This window comes from Equus quagga, chromosome 17 (assembly GCF_021613505.1).
Source record: "Equus quagga isolate Etosha38 chromosome 17, UCLA_HA_Equagga_1.0, whole genome shotgun sequence".
NCBI classification, from domain to species: domain Eukaryota; kingdom Metazoa; phylum Chordata; class Mammalia; order Perissodactyla; family Equidae; genus Equus; species Equus quagga.
The window spans coordinates 37,762,771-37,776,034 of record NC_060283.1 but is presented as its reverse complement, the minus strand read 5'-3'; positions in this window follow the sequence as shown (position 1 = coordinate 37,776,034).

Sequence of the window (13,264 nt, the reverse complement as noted above, 5' to 3'; positions counted from 1 at the left end):
AGATGGAAGTCATTCCACCAAGGTTATAAACTCATATAATTTGATGCAAAGTGTTGGAAAAACCCTTATCGTAAAAACAGGAGAAAGGGAAAGCAATAATTAGGATCTGTCCCTACACTTAATTGCTTTTAAAATCAGATTTCTGGTCGATAGGTGAATAGTGTACGTACCGAGAGAAGACAATCACAAACTTTTGTTTAATAAAAACCTGCTACCATAGACTCAATTCTTAAATCATGCCTATTCGTTCCTACCACCGTTAGGAAAGATTGTGGAAGACTTTGAACCGGGCCAAAAAAGATTACCGTGTCTCATCTAGCACACAGCTTTCCAGGGGCCGGTTCACTGTTTTCGAGCTATTTGACAACTCTGTAAGTTGTAGAAAATTGATACTAGTGCAAATTATTTTTGTCCATAAAAATGCCAGGATGACCAGCAGGACTTTGATCATTTAAAAGGGGCAATTGGGAAGGGGAGGTGTGGCCAATGGACATCAAGGCAGTGCCCACAGGCCCAGGCTTCAATATCTGGCAGTGACAGTGTCCCGAAGAGAAGCTTCAACGCAATTATCCTACAGAAAGACCAGCCATCCTGACCCACACATCATCATTAGTCAATCAAATAGTCAACAGATGTGACAGCCTTTGCAAATTGAAGTGACTGCAAAGGCAAACCATTTACCCACAGGGAGGACGGGAGAAGAATGGATCCTCTGGCTTCGACCCATGTGGGTCAAAAGCTCAAGTCAGAACATGGCAGCCCTGAACTTTTGGGTTGAGGCATGCCCAGATTGGTGGGTCCTACATGGTCAATTCTCAGTGACAACAGGGATGCCCAGAGGCAAGTGACAAGAGATATATGGCATGGTTGTAGGTGGGGCGCCATGTGGTCCTGCCCTAGGACCACACAAAGGACTGGAGCAGCCACCTCCATGGGTCCCTAAGGGACAATGACCTGGATCCCCATCACTGCCGGGACCACTCTGGTCAGAAATGGAGGCAAGCCTACAGATGTGAGGAGATGCACAAACGAGGCCAAACACACCGTAACATTCCAGGACCTTTACACATAATTTTCTCTTGGCTTCATTACTCTCTTCTTTTTTTCTACGAGAAAAATGTCCGATCACTTCCACATTCGTGGTTCCAACGAGAAGCCTAGAGATTTTTGTTCCTCTTGCTTTGCTTCATGAATCAACAAGAAATATATTTTAAAACAACTCTTTAAGGAGAGTCACATTTTCAGCATATTCACTACCTTAGGAAAAAATCGCATTTTCTATAGGAAAGTGCACCGTCATAAGTTGAAATTGTCCCCAGGGCCAATAAAGTCCTGGTCCTAGAGCCTGTGTATATTTTACAACCCACTTCCTATTAATAGGCCCTAAATCTTCCGTAAAGAAGGAGTCATTATAGAGAGGAATGCTAACCAGCAGATGGTCTCATTTTCCGCTGTCTGGTGGAGTGCATGTTTATGCATGGATTAATGGCAGTCCCTCCCTCTCAGGAGATCTCTTCCAAGCTCCATTTGACATAAATCGACAGCTACATCCCGCAGAAACCTGGCTTGAATTCCGAGTTGTTCCCCTTCCACTTTGATGTTGTTTTTGGTCTCTAATTTTAGATCTCATACTTACAACACTCTTCCCTGATGCAAAAATGTGTTGAAGAGTAAACATGGTTTTGCTGGCACGTGTCCATTATCGTATGGCAAACAGCTCAGCGTGACAAATGAAAAGTACCTTGTAAATTCTGAAGAGCTATACCAAGTGAGTGGTCCAGGTAACACGACCCTGGAGAGAAGTTTATGATCACAATAACGATCCTTCACAGAATTGTTTTGTTTTGTTTTGGTCACCATCTGCTATGTCAGCTACCAGCCCTTCCTCCCACCCACTTATCCCCCAGAATCATCGCTGGGAATCCCCCCGGGAAACTTCACGGAAACCACATGCAAATTCTGGTTTCTAGGGTGATCTGCAGCTAAGTGTCCAGCCACAGACGGGGAAGCTCAGGTTCAAGCTGAGGCTCCATGTTTCCCCCTTCTAGTAAAACAGAAGAAGCCTTTGAAAATTTTTCTTCCCTGGCCCAAGGACCCTTTCCTGCAGGGAGGGATAGGATGATTGGCAATCTTTGCAGTGGGTTCTCAGTAGCTCTCGTGGCTTTGGCTCCCACGTTCCCTCGCTCTTGAACAAGGTTTGGCTGGGTGGTGATTCCTTGGAGAGACGTTACTGGAGCCACGTGAGTCCCCATGCATGAGCCACTGTCACTACAGAAAGTTGGATCTTTGTCACAGAGCTCAGCTCCACTCAGCTGTTAAGAACCTCAAGCTTGGAGTCACACCTGGGTGGTCAACAGGTCTGAGGATCCCCGGGAGAGGACTCAGGCTCAGGAGGACAAGAGGATTCCGCCCACAGTCCAGGTCTACACCCAGAATGATCAACCTGTCTGGATTTGCCCAGCCCGTGCCTCGAGAACTGACTTAGTCCTGGGCAAAAAGGACGATGGGGCATACTATTTATATTTTATGTGTCTTTCTTCCTTACTTTAGAGACCCTGGGTTCACGGTAGGAGGCCTTTCCTATTTGTTGTCCCCAAGGCATTAGAGTATTCCAAACAGAAAGTATTTCTTTCCTGGAACAGCCTCACACCCCACTCAAAATCAGTAGGCGTGTCTCTGCCACCATGAGAACTCCATCCTTACCCCCTCTTGCAACTTGTAACAAGACACAGAAGTGTCCCTCTTCTGGTGATGTTGCAAGGTACTGCAATAACTAAAGTACCTTGGTTTGAAGGCACATTGGGTTTATACTTCCAAAGCCCTTCTCCAAAAAAAGGTCAGTGGGGAAGGGAGATTCCTGTCCAAGCTTTGTAAGACAATGCCAGACATACCTCCTGATTACTCCACTTCACCAAGCATGCTTCCACCTCAGCCCCCTTGCACTAGCTGTTCTTTCCATTTGAAATAGCTTCTCCCTGTTCAAGTCTTTGCATGGTTCACTTTTATGTTTCATTCAGATCTCTGCAAAATGTCACCTCCTTAAAGAGATCTTCCATAATTAGCATGTCTGAAAGGACACTTCCCCATTACTCTCCATATTCAGACTCTGCTTCGTTTGACTTCATAGCTGTATTCTTACCTGTACTTCAGACATCTATTTATTTGCCTAATATATGTCTTCGCCACTAAAATAGAATCTGTATTAGGAAGAGGATTATCTGCTGCCTTCACTACTGCGACCCATGCCTAGAACAGTATCCGTAACATAGTAGATGCTCATTTTAAGAACACCAGTTTAATGTGCAGAAGTTAGTGTCACTCAGTTTCTTGGATTTCAGGTGAGGCTCATTAAATCGCAGTCCACGTATTATGTAACGGTCCCAGGACCTTCCCCCTGGGCCTTCTCCAAGTTTTCTAGGGCAGTCCAGCTATTCCACAGATACTTCTGGTTCTTACCATCTGGGATTTCTAGCATAGTTCCATTTAAGTACTTTGTCTCCATGCTACTTGGGTTGTCCCTCTTCCAATTGCATTGATATTCAACCTTTTAAATGGGTTTCATCCATAAATTATTCAGAAAAGTGATTTGTGTTAAGGAAGATGGAGATCATTATATTGTGGCAGTGCTGGCAACTTAGAAAGTGATACTGATAGAACAAATAGATAGAAAATCAGTAATGATACAGGAGCTCTGAACCACACTATAAACCAACATAGCATATTGACATTGACAGAACATTCCACCCAACAACGGCAGAATACACATTCTTTCCAAATGCATATGGACCTTTCACTGAGATAAACCATGTGCTGTCCATACAGAGAGTCCTAATAAATATAAAAGGACTGAAATCGCACACAGTACATTCTCTAAGCACAATGGAATTAAATTAGAAATCCATAGGAAAAGGAAATCTGGAAAATCTCCAAACACGTGGAAATTAAATAAAACATTTCTAAATACACCATGGGTTCAGGGGAGAAAAAAGAGATGAAAGAAAAAATTTCAGAATGAATGATAATAAAAATATAATATATCAAAATTAGTGGAATGCAGTAAAATTGTGCTTAGAAGGAAATTTATAGTTTAAAAGCATATATTAGAAAAGTAAAAAAAATCTAATAACAATAATTTAAGCTTCTATCTTAAGATTAAAAAATGAAGAGCATAGAACCACAGTAAATAGAAGGAAATAAATAATAAATATAAGTGAGAATGAATAAAATTGTAAACATAAGTAACGGGGAATATTAATAAAACAAAAGCTAATTCTTTGAAAAAAATTATTGAAATCTATGAACTTTTAGCTAACATCATTAAGAAAACAAAAATATACAAATTACCAACATCAGGAATAACAAAGAAGACATTGCTACAGTACGGTAGATACCAAAAGAATAATAACGGAATATTATGAAAAATTTTATGCAAACAACATAGATAAATTCCTTGAAAGACACAAATAAACCAAAATAACAAAATAAAAAATAGAAAATCTGAGTATCTCTATATCTATTAAAGAAACTAAAAAAATACAAAAAGAAATTGAGTTGATAACAAAAAAATATTTCTATAAAGAAAACTCCAGATATAGATGGCTTTATTGGTGAATGCCAGGAAAATTTTAAGAAAGAAATAGTGTCAATTCTACACATTCTTTTGGAAAATAGAAAAAAGGGAAACATTTCCCAGCTTGTTTTTTGAGGCCTGTATTACCCTCATACCAAAACCAGACAAAGACATTACAGGAAATGAAAACTGTAGACATATATCCTTCATGAACATAGACACAAAAATCTTTTTTCAGACTTGAACCCAGTGGTATATAACAAGGAAACCACATCATGATCAGTTGGGTTTATTCCAGGACGAAAGTTTGGTTTAACCCAAATGTTAAAAATCAGTCAACATAATTTACCATTAACAGGTTTAAGAGGAAAATCATATGATAATTTGATTAGATGCAAAAATTAAAAGGAATTTAACAAAATTTAACCATTCATTATTTTTAAGAAACGCTCTCAATAAACTAGGAATAGGAGGGTCTCTTCCAAAGCTGACAAAAGGCTTCTATGAAAAACTACAGCTAACGTTATACTTAATGGTGAAAGACTGGATGTTTTTCCCCTTATACTGGGAACAAGGCAAGGATTTTTACTCTCATCACTTCTGTCCAACATTGTTACTAGAGTTCCTAGCCAATGCAACAGGAAAAGAAAAAGAAATAAAAGCAAACAAATTGGAAAGGAAAAAGTAAAACTGTTTTGTTTGCAGATTGTGCATAGAGAAAGTCCAAAGGATCCAATAACATAGCTATTAGAACTACTAAGTAAATTTAGCAAGATCACAGGATAAAAGAACAGTATAAGAAGTCAACTGTATTTCTACATACCAGCAAAAATAACTGGAAAACAAAATTTGAAACAAAACAACACCATTTACAATATTATCCAAAAATACGAAATTAAAGAAAAACATGAAATACTGATGGAGAAATTTAATAAACTATATGCAAGACCTCTAAGTTGGAAATAACAAAATGTTGTCACAAGTAATTAAAAAAGACAAAGAGATATATCATCCAGTTAATGAACTGGATAATTTGATATTATTAAAACATCAAATCTTCCCAAATAAATCTATGCATCCAACGCAATCCCAATCAAAATCCCAGCAAGCATTTCTATAATAATTTACAAGATGATTTTACAATTTATTTGAAAATGCAAATCACCTAAAATAGCCAAAACAATATTGAAAGAGAGAAACAAGTTGGAAGGCTAACAGTACCTGATTTCAAGACTTGCTATAAACTTTTCAGTATGTATGTTATTGTGTGGACCAGAATTGGCCACTCCAAAACGTATTTCTTTGGCTTGATTATTTTTAAGAACAAAAGGCTCTGAAAGAAACTTTGACCTTCCCCCTAACTACCCAAAAGAATTCAAGATAGACAGCCTGTTCCAGGACAGGATGAGTCCAGGTATGATAGACCGGGAGGATCCTCGCCAAGCCCATTTTTATCAGAGTTCTCTCTCCAGTCACATTGTCTATAGATGGCTCAGCAAACATGAGTTTATCAAACATTTGCTTTCCCATCCCCATGTGAATTGCCTTCCTCCCCTTCGAAGCCCCAAACCACTACCCCAACATCCTCCTTTGCCTGTAGCTGAAGATGATGTTTAAGGTGGTGCCTTCAGCCATTTTGGTTTTCCCCCATGTATACATGTTACAAAACTTTGTTTGATTTCCTCCGGTTATTCTGTCTCTTGACAATTTAATTCTCAGACCAGTCGGAAGGACCTAGAGGGCAGAGGAATGGTTCTTCCTCCCTTTCATTAGATTTCATAATTTTAAATTAACTTTTAAAAATATAACGGCCAATATATCAGCCCTTAGAAGTCCTCTGTTTTCACAACGCAGACTCTAGCAACGTTGCCGTACAACCCCCATCTCCCCTTATCCCTCTCACCAGTTTTCCTGAACATTATAAATTAGCATTCATACCACACAAGAGTGTGGTCTTAGCATAAGGATAGACAGACAAACGGAATGGAATGCAATGGAGAGCCCAGATATACATCGACACACGTAGGGAGTTGATTTTCAACAAAGGTGCTGGGGTAATTCAACCAAGAAAAGATAGTCTTTTGAACAAATGGTGCTTGAACAACAAGATGGCCATTTGGGGGAAAAAAAAAGAAAGAACCTCAACCTTTTCTTTACACCATACACAAAAATTAATTCAAAATCGATCATAAACTGTGCTATTACAGTTTATAAGAAATTTGTATTTGGTCTTCGTCTTGTTCCCTGTACAGAGCTCCTAAAACCTTGGAATTTCCTAAGTGATAAGAGTGATAAAGGTTTCTTTTGTTAGCTTAATGAGGTGGCATCTGGAAAGCACTAGGTAACCTATGAATGGGAGCTGGTTGCCAAGGGAACCAACCCTGTGGTTAGAGTTGGAACTCTCAGTCCCCATCCCCTCACATCCCACCTCCCGCACCTCCAGGGCAAGGAGCCAGCCGGAGATTGAGGTCAATCACCAATGGCCAAAGACTTAATCAATCGTGCCTGTGTAATGAAGCTTCGATAAAAGCCCCAAAGAGGGAGTTCAGAGAGCATCCACACTGGTGGACCAGAATGCACCCACCTACTGAGAGAATGACACACCCCAAACCAGAGAGGGGCAGAAATTCTTGTATTCAGGACCCCCTCTGGACTTTGCCCTATGTAGCTCTTCATTTGGCTGTTTATTTGTATTCTTTAATATTTTTTGTAATAGACCAGTAAATCAGTGGGTAAACTGCTTTCCTGAGTCCTGTGAGCCCCTCTAGCAAATTAATCAAATTTGATGGGTGGGAAGGGATGTGGGAACCTCCGATTTGTAGCCCATAGGTCAGAAATGTAAGTGACAACCTGGACTTGCAATTGACATCTGAGGTGGGAGCACTGTCATAGGACTGAGTCCTTAACCTCCACATAGGTAATGTCAGAATTGAGTGAATTTGTGGGACACTGGTCAGTGTCTGCTAAGAATTGGAGAATTGCTTGGTGCTGTGGAAAATACACACACATACACATCAGATAGATGTGTATCTGTAAATGTAAAATCTGAAATTATAAAACTTTCAGAAGAGAACATAAGTAAAAATCTTTGCAACATTAGAGTAAACAGAGATTTCTTAGCTAGGACACAAAACACATGGACCATAAAAGAAAATATTAATAAACTCAACTTCATCAAAATTAAAATCTACTCTGAAAAATAGATACTCTTAGGAAAACTGAAATGCAAGCTACAGACGGGGAGAAAATAATTACCATACATATATCTGACAAAGGATTTGTATCTACAATATATAAAGAACTTTTACAAATCAATAAGAAGAAAAAAAACCCAATTTTTTAAAATTCACAAAAATGTTTGAATAGACTCTACACAAAAGAAGATATATGAATGGACAAAAAATTTATGAAACTTTGTTTATTATTTTTCATTATTCATCAAGAAAATGAAAATTAAAAGCACCATAAGATACCACTCCACATTCACTGAAATACCTAAAATTAAAAATACTCTCAAGACCAAGTGTTGGAGAGGAAATGGAGCAACTGGTAGGAGAGTAAAATGATGCAACCTCTTTGGAAGACTATCTATTTAGCAGTTTCTTACAAAGGTAAACATACATCTACTCTATCCCCCCACAATTCCACTCCTAGGTGTTTATCCAAGATAAGTGAAAACATATGTTCACAAAACAACTTGTACAAGAATGTTTATAGGGGCTTTATTCATAGTTGCTAACGCAGAAAAACAAAACAAATTTTCATTAACAGGAGAAATGAAAAAAAATCGTGGTGTACTCATACAACGCATACCACTTAGAAATAAAGAAACAACAATGTAACATGGCTAAATCTCAAACACACGTTGAATGCAGACACAAAAGAGTATATAATGTATGATTCATTTACATGAAGTTGGAGAAGGGGCAGATAATCCACAGTTAGAGAACTCAGAGCTGTAGCATCTCCATTAGGTGAAGCATTGACCCAAAGGTGGCAAGAGGGAAGCTTCCAGGTGATTGAAATAGTTCATATCTTGATCAGGGTGTTGGTTATACATTTGTCCAACTCATCAAACTGATCACCTAGGATCTGAACATTACATTGTATATAACTTTTCCACAAGATACTCAGCTCCATTTTTAGGGATGCAAACCCAAAACAAGGCAAAGAATTTATCACAAATGAGGTCAGTGAGTGTGCTGGAGGGGAGGTAGGGAGCTGTGATGGGGGAAAAGACACATCTGTGGGTTTGGGGGGGTGCTAGAACATTCTCATTCTCGACTTTGGACAGGATTTTTGGTTTCGTAATTATTTGTTAAAGCACGCATTCACATTTTATGTTGTTTTCCATACGTATGTTATATTTCACAATTTTAAAATAATTTTGAAAAAAATATGTTGGCCAATACTCCAGTTCTTAGAAGTTCTTCATCTATTTCCACACCTCAGGCTTTAGCAACATTGCTCCACATCCTCCACCCCCTCTTACTACCCTTCCCCATTTTCCTGAACCCAGCTTTAAAAAGAAATAGATCAGGGGCTGGCCCCATGGCCAAGTGGTTGGGTTCGCGCGCTCCGCTCCAGGCAGCCCAGTGTTTCGTTGGTTCCAATCCTGGGCGCGGACATGGCACTGCTCATCAGGCCACGCTGAGGCGGTGTCCCACATGCCACAACTAGAAGGACCCACAACGAAGAATATACAACTATGTACTGGGGGGCTTTGGGGAGAAAAGGGAAAAAAATAAAATCTTTAAAAAAAAAAAAGAAATAGATTAGTCATCTTTTTGTCTCTTTGTACCTTGCCATACAACAGCCTCAGTGTTTTAGATTTTCATCAAGCAGCTTATCACAGTATTTTCTTAAATAAAAGCAGCTCCTTTCCTAAGAATAATTCTAGTTCTAGTCATTAAGTAATAAAATGTACATCTTCCTACACACATGGAATATGATAGACAGATAGATAGATAGATAGGTAGGTAGATGGATAGATAAAAAGAAAGAAATAAAGATAGATAGATGATAGAAAGAAAGATAGGAAGACAGAGAGAAAGAAAGATAGATAGAAATTCAGATAGATAGAAGGACAGATAGAAAGACATAAAGAATTGTGGACATCCCTTACGAATACAGCATTTTCAGAATTCCATGATAACATGAGCCTAGTTATTTTACTCTCTGTTAGTCAGAATTATTTTACTCTCTGTTAGTCCAGTTTCTACGGCAATGTCCCACCTCCAGACCTACCAGCCTTTTTCTGAGATCTGTTATAATTGGACTATGATGCTTGATATCAAATCCTCAGTACACAACTGAGTGAAAGGTACATAATTTTGACAACACCTTTTATGGTGAGATGCAAATGGCTAGGCATTCCGATTGTACAGCAGACATTTGCGGAGTGTGAAATATTCAGAAAATGGGAATGCAGTGTTAGCCGTCTTCAGAGCTCACTCAGAGCCATCCGCAGTCAAGCGGGGGTGCGTTTGAGAAGCACCCATCTCCAAGAGAATTTTAGAGGCAGATTCCTGGAAATGCTGGGGACCCATGTTTAAAACCTGCCTCTCAACATAATCCCTAATCACAAAGTCTGTTACCAGAACAGCAAGACTCCAATAGACGTAGTTTTATATTAGGTCTATTTCAGGAAGCCAAGTATGTGGAATCAGGAGCATTTTGTAATTTGTTCATGATTTGCTCTCCATTTCTGCAGAAAATGCAGTCATCTGTATGACTTTTGTCGTTGGGAATTCAAAAGAAGACAAGAGAAAGCACAAATGGTAGGTCTCAGGCAGCCTCATGAGTTCTCCAGCCAGACCCCCAGGACTGAGCTGGGTGCACTGAGGAATGTGTTCAATAGTCCCATGCCAGATTTGGAAGCCCATTCTGGCACAAAAGCCCTTCTCAACATCGTCTGTCATTCTCTGCAGAAACACTGGTAAAGCCCAGGAAAGGGCGGGGCCACAGAGGGGCTGGTTCTGGAGAAACCAGCTCTTCCATCAGTGAACGTGGCTAAAAGTTGGCCTGCCTGCCTGGCCTGGCCGCGTCAAATCTGGATGCGCAGCTGGGTGAAGAGCCCATCATTGCAACGATGCGTTTTACATGCGTGGCTCACTATTGTTGAGAGACAAACCAGTGAAGAAAGGGAACTGAGCTGCTAGCAGGGAGCTAGCTAGGAACCAAGCTCTAGAACCAAGCAAAGGAGGGCAGCTTGGTGGGGCTCAAGCTCCCGCTGGTCTGTGAGACCTGAACGCATCCAGATTCCTCAGCAACATCATCCAAGTAGCCGGAGCTAAAACCAATGGCAGCAACAGCCCGTCTCCATCCACCCAGCACACCTGTGGTCGGTTCTCGAGTCACATGATGCTTTCTGAACCCCTAGTCCGGGGACAAGTCCTGCCTGTATAAAGGGTCCTGATGGTATTTAACGCTGACTGAATGCTCTCAGCGCATCTGGCGCTATGTCGTACTCTCCATATTTGTTATGGGGCCCCTCAAAATTCACCTGTTGAGGTGCTATAACCAGTACCTCAGAAAGTGAGGGTGACCCCCAACAGTTCTGTGAACCCCTGACCTTAAAATCTGTTCTGTCGCACTGAGAGGAGGGTAGCAAATCGACTGAAAATGGACTGGAACTCTACTCTGTGTGGACACAGTTCTTGGCTCAGCAGAGAGCTCCAGTGAGTAAAGACATAGTCCCTATAATTGAAAAGATGAAAAAAAAGCATGCAAAAAGTTGAATAACTAAAATTCGAAATAGCAGCTCAAGGTAACAATTGGGTCGATGTCATATATGGGGTTTGAGAATAATTGCTAGGTGACTAAACATAAAATGGCTATTTGAAGAATATCAGATTTTAGATGAACTCCCACAGACATCTAGAGAACACATTTTTCAGCAGGATGAGTAATTATGAGCAATTCACTAAGTGGTCAGTTTCACTAAATCTTGGTGACATCACCAAGGTAAATTATGACATTTCTGTTTACTTGGACACAGTATTAGTTTCAGTTTGTTTGTTTGTTTTTAACCAACCCTCAACTCAGGGATTGTAGATTATCCAATTTTTGGATTTTGTTAATAAATATTAAGTTCCACGTTTTCTTCTACAGCTATTTTGGAGACATTTCCTGTGATTAGCTCGGGCTTGTTCTCCACAAAGAGGAATGCGTGCTCATAACACTGACCTAAGAAAATAGAAGCGGGCAGGACAATTGGTTGAAGACACACTCCCAAGCTAAAAGTAAAGACCATTAGGTTTTGTGCCCATTTTGCATTATCTTCTCATCACCTCCTCCATTAGCACTAATAATTTAGTTTTATAAAGTACATAGAAACTATTACGTAAGTATGAATCTCATCATAAACTATTTCCTTCGCTCTGCTTAAAGGTTTCCATTTCCAATCAGACACTGAGCGCCTTTCCCAGAACTGCTTCTTTCACCTTAGAGAGAAAGAAAAGAGCTGGAAGCATTCTTGGAAAACAAGTGACATAATGCAGGCATCCTTAAGCTTCCCTTCCTCAAGTTACCCTTGACCAGATGATGCTCAGAGGTGTGACACACTCCCTGGGCTTTGCGGGGACATAGGAGCAAGGCCTGGCTGCTTGCTGTCACTCCAACCCTTCTCCCCTTCCGATAAAAAAGAACGGATGCCAGTGAGTGAAGAAGCCATCATGGAGGTAACAGCTCCAATTTATTTTAAAGTAAATTATTCATCAACTTTGGTCCTTTACATATTGCCGGTCACAAGTATATAGGAGATCCCTGTGTATTGCGGCCCCCCAGATGAAAAGAGCTGGCATAGAATAAAACAACCCCCATCATTTTAAGGGACACACTACCCGCCCCCCTCCCCCCAAAAAAGGAGTGGCATTCATTTTGCAAGCAACTGCGTACACAAAATTTAAGCCCAAACTCTCCTATAAGAATCAGGGGTAGACGTGCTTAAAAAAAACCCATTCTCTCTTACCAAGTAAAGTGCTGAGAGGCACACAGTTATGGACGATCACATTTTCTAAGCCAAAAATTAGAACAAATCTGCTACATGCAGTCAGCAAACAGACTAAATTTTTAAATTCTAGACAGTCCTGTAATATCTAAGACATGCCATGAAGTCAGACAAGGGAACAGCTGTGCTGCTCATCCAAAATGGGGACAAAGGTAGACAGTTAGGAATGGAAGAAGTTCTGGAAAGGCAGAGAGGAACCAAGGAGCTGCCCTATCCATGTGAGAATGAGGCGTGTGTGTTGCATGAGTCCTGGTATCCCATGAAGTGGCGCTGTGTTGTGTCCATCAGCGTCGACTCTTATGAACCAAAAATAGGAATCCCCACTCTTGATTCTCAGGTTTCACCTTTCTCTTTGGGACTAAGAGAAAAGCCCCTCCTGCAGATAATTTGCAAGCATCTATTCTTGGATAAGTATTTCCAAACATTAGAAATACACTGCCCAAAACATGACAGAACCAAATCTATTCGTAAAGTAGCACCACAGCCAAGAGCCAAACAAACTTTCACCACTGTTGTTAAAAATCACTCTAGTCCTGTGGAGTAATAGTTGCTCTCACTTTCTCCTAGCAATTTTATAAACAGCACTTCGCAAGAGGATTTCTAAGAAGTAAATATTTGGAAGGCATGTTTGACGATAAAAATATTTCATTAATAAATATTTAAGAAAATTAAGTGTTTCTGTA